Genomic DNA, 6,873 nt, shown 5'->3' with positions numbered 1-6,873 from the left:
CAGGGGGCGTGTCTCATCTTCGTGATTACCTTTCGCTACTTATTTTCCTTCGCAATACATTCCATTATCCTTTCATCTACCTTTCGATGTGTTCTGTTCTGTCAACAACCATCCAAAAAGGGGGAGATTGTTGGTGCAAAGTCTTTCCCCCTTATGTTTTGGAAATTATTGCCAAAAACAGGCAAGGATAGATTTGTTTTCTAGTGCACACAGAGGCAAAGAGTCCATGCAAGTCCGAAGAGAATGTTGTATTTGGTGTTATGTTCGAGGAACTTCACCAAAGAATATCTGTGTTGCATAGAAAGATGAGCTTCGTTGCGCTAAGATGTATTTGCGAGAAGATTGAAGTGAAGGGGTTGACCCCTCAAAATTACTGCTGATGTGAGGATGTTTGGTGTTGTCTGAAGAAATTGACTACAGTCGCGAAGTTGAAGATGAAGTGAATACATAGCATTTATTTCATTATTCTTCATTCTCTCTTCTTGAGTCATAGGACATTCGTACTATTAAGAGGGGTATAGGTTCTTGATGCTTAGCCGAAACCTTTGAAAGACCGGGAGAACTCTCTTTATACTTCGAATGATTACCTATGAGCAGAGGACGTTGTTTTTGGGTGTTGTAGGAGATATCTTTCAAACTGAGGAGTTAGAATTTCTTGCTCCACAAGGATTGTTACCATTGTGCTCAATTTCTGACCATTGGAATCGTGTCGTTCAGCCTTTGGCTGATTCGCATGTCCTATTTGGTCATTTCCCATCAAGGAAGGTGATTGCTTCTATCTCCGTTGGTAATTCCCCGAAGAGGAGAGGATGATGCGTCATAGCAATGGTAAGTATTTCTCTCAGTTATGAAACCAAGGTTAACAATCCAGTAGGAGAACCAAGCAACACTATGTAAACAGTACTTCAACACAAAGAACAAATACTTGCAACCTACTAGATCACTCCTCGGTATTGAGATAGATAAAATTGTATGAGATTTCATAAATAGATCTAACAAAAGCACAAAATAAAATAAAGAAAGAAAAGTGCATAAAGGTATTTTTTGGAATAATAGATCTGAAAATAATATGATAGGAAATTGACCCCGGGTCGTAGATTTCACTGGTGGCTTCTCTCGAGAAAATAACATATAGTGGGTAAACAAATTATTGTTGGGAAATTGATATAAAAGCAAATAATCATGATGATATCCAAGGCAATGATCATGTATATATGCATCATGTCCAAGATTAGTAGACCGACTCCTGCATGCATCTACTACTATTACTCCACACATCGACCGCTATCCAACATGCATCTAGTGTATTAAGTTCATGGAGAAACGGAGTAATGCAATAAGAATGATGACATGATGTAGACAAGATCTAATCATGTAGGAATAGACCCCATCTTTTTATCCTTAATAGCAACGATACATGCGTGTCATGTCTCCTTCTGTCACTGAGATTGAGCACCACAAGATTGAACCCATCACAAAGCACCTCTACCCATTTCAAGAAAAATAAATCTAGTTGTCCAAACCAAACCAAAGTTTCGGAGAAGAAATACGAGGCTATAATAATCATGCATATAGGAGATCAAAGAAGACTCAAATAATATTCATGGATAAAACTGATTATAAACTCACAATTCATCGGATCCCAACAAACACACCGCAAAAAGTCACTACATCAAATAGATCTCCAAGAACATCAAGGAGAACATTGTATTGAGAATATAAAAGAGAGAAGAAGCCAGCTAGCTACTACCTACAGACTCGTAGGTCTGTGGTAAACTACCCATGCATCATTGGAGGAGCACCAATGAGGATGATGAATCCCTCCGTGATCGTGTTCCCCTCCAGCAAGGTGCCGGAAAAGGGCTCTAGATTGGATCTCGTGGTTCGGGAACTTGCGGCGGCTGGAATTGTTTTTCGTCGACTCCCCCAGGGTTTTTGGAATATTTGGGTATTTATAGAGCTGAGAGGCGGTAGAAAGGACCTCCGTGGACCCCACTACCCATCAGGGCGCGCCAGGGGGCTCTGGCGCGCCTAGGTGGATAATGGGACCCACGGGCCACCCCTCTGGTACTTCCTTGGCTCCCAAGTTGTCTTTTGGGCAGAAAACAATCTCCAAAAAGTTTTGCTGCGTTTGGACTCCGTTTGATATGGATATTTTGCGAAGTATAAAACAAGAAAAAAACAACAACTGGCACTGGGCACTATGTCAATAGGTTAGTCCCAAAATGATATAAAGTTTCTATAAAATTAATATAAAACATCCAAGAATGATAATATAACAGCATGGAACAATAAAAAATTATAGATACGTTGGAGACGTATCAGAAGGTTGTGGCTATAAATAGCCATCCCGGTCCAACGTTGTCCGTTGGCTGCTCCGCTTAAGATGTCTGAGAAGATTGATTGAGCGTCCCCTTTCTGAGAGATTTGAGTTTCAAATCCACGAGAGAAAAACCAAGAGTCGTGTCGGGTGGTAGGTGCGACATATGCCAACGGGTGGCTCATCATTGTGGGAGCCAATAAGACGTCGCCGGTGCCTGGAAGCGGGATGAGGCGAAGACATGAACGCCGGCGAATCTTACCCAGCTTCGGGGCTCTCCATGGAGATAACACCCCTACTGCTGCTCTGCGGGGTCTCCGCATGATCACTAGATGAACAAGTAGCTACACGATGCTCCGTGAGCTGTTTGGCGAGAGGAGGAAGAAGGGCACTACTCGCTCTCTTCTCCTCCCTATGTGGTGTCTAAAACTAGCAGGGATCAACCCTTTGCATGGGTGTCCTGGGGGGTTTATATAGGCCTACCCCCCGGGGATACAATGGTAATCCGGCTGGGCGTGGGGCCCAGCCGTCTGTGTCTACACTCGCCGGCTTCTGCGCCGGCTGCTGTGGCCCGCCGGCTGGTGGGTCCCGCCGGCTGCCGGCTCCTTGGTCGACAGGCAGGCCCCACTGTCTAGGGCCTTGTCGGCGGTTGGTTACTGTTGCTCAATCTTGGTGACGAGGGCTTCGCCGAGGTGGGCGTGGCTACAGTGTCGCCGTCCGGCGGGTGATCGCTGTAGCCTCACCGCGTGTTGTCTCCTTAATGCGGCATCTCCTTCGAGGGAGGTGGCAAGCCGGCTGTGGGGAGCCGGCTCTGTCTTGGGCCGACTGGGGGAGGCCTGGCCGCCTTCGGGTGTCTCTCTGCCCGAAGGGGCCCACCGCCCGTGGGCCGCGCTGGAAGCCCGTCGTGGATGACAGCAGGGTCAACGTGGCAACAGTGCCGCGCCGGACGGGTCATGGCCACCCGTACGGCGCACTGTGCCAGGCGTGCTCCGGGATTCGGGGGTGGCAGGCTTTACTGTAGCCACGCCCCGTCACATCGCCGTTATGTGGATGTAGACTTTGAGGGTACAATCTTGACCGCTTTGTGGGAGCCGACTTCTTGGAGTCGGCCTTCTCGCGGCCGGCTTCTCGAAGCCGGCCCTCCCGCGGCTTTCTTCATGAGGGCTAAAGTCGGGTTGCCTTCCGATAGCTGGCCTGGGAGACAGCCGGCAAGGGGAAGGCGGCCCCATGTCTTGGATTCTTGAAGGCCGGATCGGCTCGTAATTTTTTCAGAAGGGCCAGGGGGAGCCGGCTAGGCTACCCATGGTTATTTACTCCGACAGTAGTCCCCGAAGCTGATCGAGCTTCGAGGCTGACAAAAGGACGAAAAGCTCGGTCAGCTTCCTATCCTGAGGGGCCGGCTATGCTTGTGCGCGTCGTCTTCGGGAAGCCCCGTTTCTCGTTGGCGGGAACGCGGGTCGGCCTGCGAGCTGACCGCACGCCATCCTGCGGGCCACGTCGCAAGGAGATCCTGCCAGTGCACGCACGCGACGGGACGCCGCCGCAGGCCCGGGCCCGCCACTCCTAGGCCTCGGCCCGAGCGCGGATCTTCTGCGGCCCACGCGGACCGCTTGCCTTCCCGCGGCGGTTTTATTACGCCATCAGGGCGCAATAATCGCGGGACGTGGGGGAGTGGGCGCAGTTGATCCCCACGTTCCCCCACGCCACGCCTCCTCGGCTCCGCCGCGCAGGTCTATAAGTAGGGGGAGCGGCAGAGGCTCGCACGCTCTCCCTCGCTCCGCCCCTTCTCACCTTCCTTCTTCTTCTTTCCGCCGCCGTAGCAACCCTTTGCCGTGCCGTTCCGCCGTCGGACCTCTCAGTTTCTTTGGTCCCGCCGTAGCAGGGTCGTGCGCGTCTCCGTTGTCGCATCATCTTGCTCCTCGCCGCGTCGCTCGCATGGCGCTGTCGAGCTCGTGGGATGGCTCCAACGTCCACAAGGACCACGTCGAGTTCCTCCGCCGGACGCGGCGCCTGCCGGGCGAGAACTTCGTGCGGGTTCGTCAAGCGCCGGCGAGGGAGATTTCACCGGCACCGGAGGAGGGCGAGCGGGTGATCTTCCGCTCACACTGCCTGCGCGGCTTCGGCCTCCCGGCGAGCGGATTCCTTCGAGCCTTCCTTGAATTCTACCACCTCCAGCCGCATCACCTCACGCCCAACGCGGTGATGCTGCTGTCGGCTTTCGTCACCCTGTGCGAGGGCTTCCTTGGGGTTCTCCCCACGCTCGAGCTCTGGGGGGAATTCTTCCAGAGCAAGCTCGGCACCGTCGTCGCGGGCGTGCCCGCCCCCTGCGGAGCCTTCATTGCCATGAGGCGGGCGAGCGAGAACAATCCGTTCCCGCCCATCCCGCTGATCCAGTCGGTGAAGCTCTGGTAGAAGTCCTACTTTTACGTGAGGAACGTCGCCCCGCAAGGCGACTATGTCAACCTGCCGGCTTACGTAGCCGGCCCGCCGGCTGGGAGGCAACCTTCGTGGAGCTATCGGGCCAGGTCGCTGTCCTAGGCCGGGAACGCAGCCGTCTCCCGGCTTCGGGTGATGATCCAGTCAGAGGGCCTGACCGGAGCCGACTTGGTGGCCGCCTTCGTGGAGCGTCGGGTACTTCCGCTCCAAGGCCGGCCTCACATGATTTGCCAGATGAGCGGCCGCTTCGACCCGTGCCGGCTGAGCACCAGGGAGATGCCTCATGCAGAGGTGTCTTACATGGTGAACTACATCTCCAACTGCAAGCTCGCCAGGGATTGGCGATACGGCAAGGAGCCGTATTCCCGCGCCAACCCTCCGCCTGCCGTAAGTTTTTTCTTCTTTTCTTCCTTTTTGTAGCCGGCCTCATGATAGCCGACCTCTGATCAGTTGGTTTGCCTTTAGCAGAACCCTCTTCTTCCGCCGACAGCCGAGGCCGCAGGGGTAGAGCGCCAACTCCTCCCCGACCGCACGGTGGACGATGCCGACGATCCGGACCTGGGAGCGGCCGCCATGGAAGACGCCATCATGGGGGAAGGCGACGAGGCCGGAGGCTCGGGGCCGGCCTCGAGGGCTGGCCGGACGACGACGAGGTCGAGGCCGCCTGCACCGCCAGTCGGCGCTTGATCATCAAGGCACGGGCCCGTCTGCCGCCCCGGCTGCCCGTGGCGGCGCGCAGAAGCGCCGGGCCGCGTCGACCTTCTTCGGCAGCCGGCCGAAGAAATCCAAGGCTTCTACGGCGGCGACCAAGCGGGATGAGGTGGCCGTGAAGGTGGCCCGCTTTCGCAAGGCGGTGAAACAGCCGCAGGCGATCTCGGCGTAAGTCGTCGAATGTCTTGCATATATTTTTTTTGTTGTCTTTTTTGACCGAAGCTCTTCTAAACCTTTCTTTATTCGCCGGACAGGGCACCGCTTTCCCTTGAGCGGGGTCCTGGCGGCTCCGTAGTCGGGCCGACTGGAGGGTCTTCAGGCTCCCGTTGCGTGGATCCCCGCGCCGACCTTAGGGAGGCCACGTAGCGGAACGCACGGGAGGCGCGGGAGGAGCGGGAGGCGGCGGAGCGAAGGACCGCCCAGGCGATGAAGGAGCAGGCCGACGCGGCGGCCAAGGCCCGGGCGGAGGCGGCATCCGCGGAGACGGAGGCGGAGGCCTCGCACAACCAGCCTCCGCTGCTCGTCGTTCCCCTCCGTGCCGTGGCCCCCGACATTCCCGTGCCCCCGTCGGAGGTGGTTGACCAAGGCCCGCCGGTGATGGAGAGGAGGGAGGAGCACATGATCTTCATGGAGGGGGCACCGCAGACGGCGCCGACTGGAGTGGGCCAAAGCGGCCAATCAGCTGCGGCGCCAGAGCAGTCGTCCGGGGGCGAGCCGGAGGCAGGGGCCGGCCTCAAGGTGCAGCTGGCATTGCACCGGGGCGTAGGGGGTGGCGCCTCCGCGCCCGAACCGCACCAAGATGCGGGCGCTAGCCAGGCGGCGGAGGCCCTGGAGGCGGCCAGTGCCAGCACGTCCGAGTGGACTCCCAGCGGGGGGACGGGCGAGCTGAACGCGGCGGCCCAGGAGGTCCGGAACCGGCTTCAAGCTCAGGCCGCCTCACTGCAGTGATACACCCAAGAGTTCCTCGCGACGCGGGCCGTCATCCGGGTGAGTCTTCTGGCCTTGGTTATTTTGCTCTTTTGATTTCTTCTGTGGGGGCGCGTCAGCGCACCCACTGGGTGTAGTCCCCGAGTTCCGAGTCGGCTGCTGCGCAGGCGGCTTGGAACTTACTAGGTCCTGACAACTTAACTTATCCTCGCCTCTTGTATAATCTTCCAGGAGTATCATAACCTCCGCGCAGCCGCCTTCAACTCCCAGGCTCAGGAGCTGGGCCGGAGAACCGAGGACCTGACCAGCAGCCAGAGTGCGTGCTTTGTCTCGTTCATCTCCTGTGGGGGCGCGTCAGCGCACCCACTGGGTGTAGTCCCCGAGATTCGGGCCGACTGCTGAGCAGCCGGGTCGGATCATCCTTGACGACTTCTTCCTTATCAATTTTTCCTTTGTCTTCATGCTTGTAGGAACCAATG

Source organism: Triticum urartu, chromosome 7 (assembly GCF_003073215.2).
Source record: "Triticum urartu cultivar G1812 chromosome 7, Tu2.1, whole genome shotgun sequence".
In the NCBI taxonomy this organism is placed as follows: domain Eukaryota; kingdom Viridiplantae; phylum Streptophyta; class Magnoliopsida; order Poales; family Poaceae; genus Triticum; species Triticum urartu.
The sequence above is the reverse complement of the archived record's forward strand: the minus strand, read 5'-3'. Positions refer to the sequence as shown.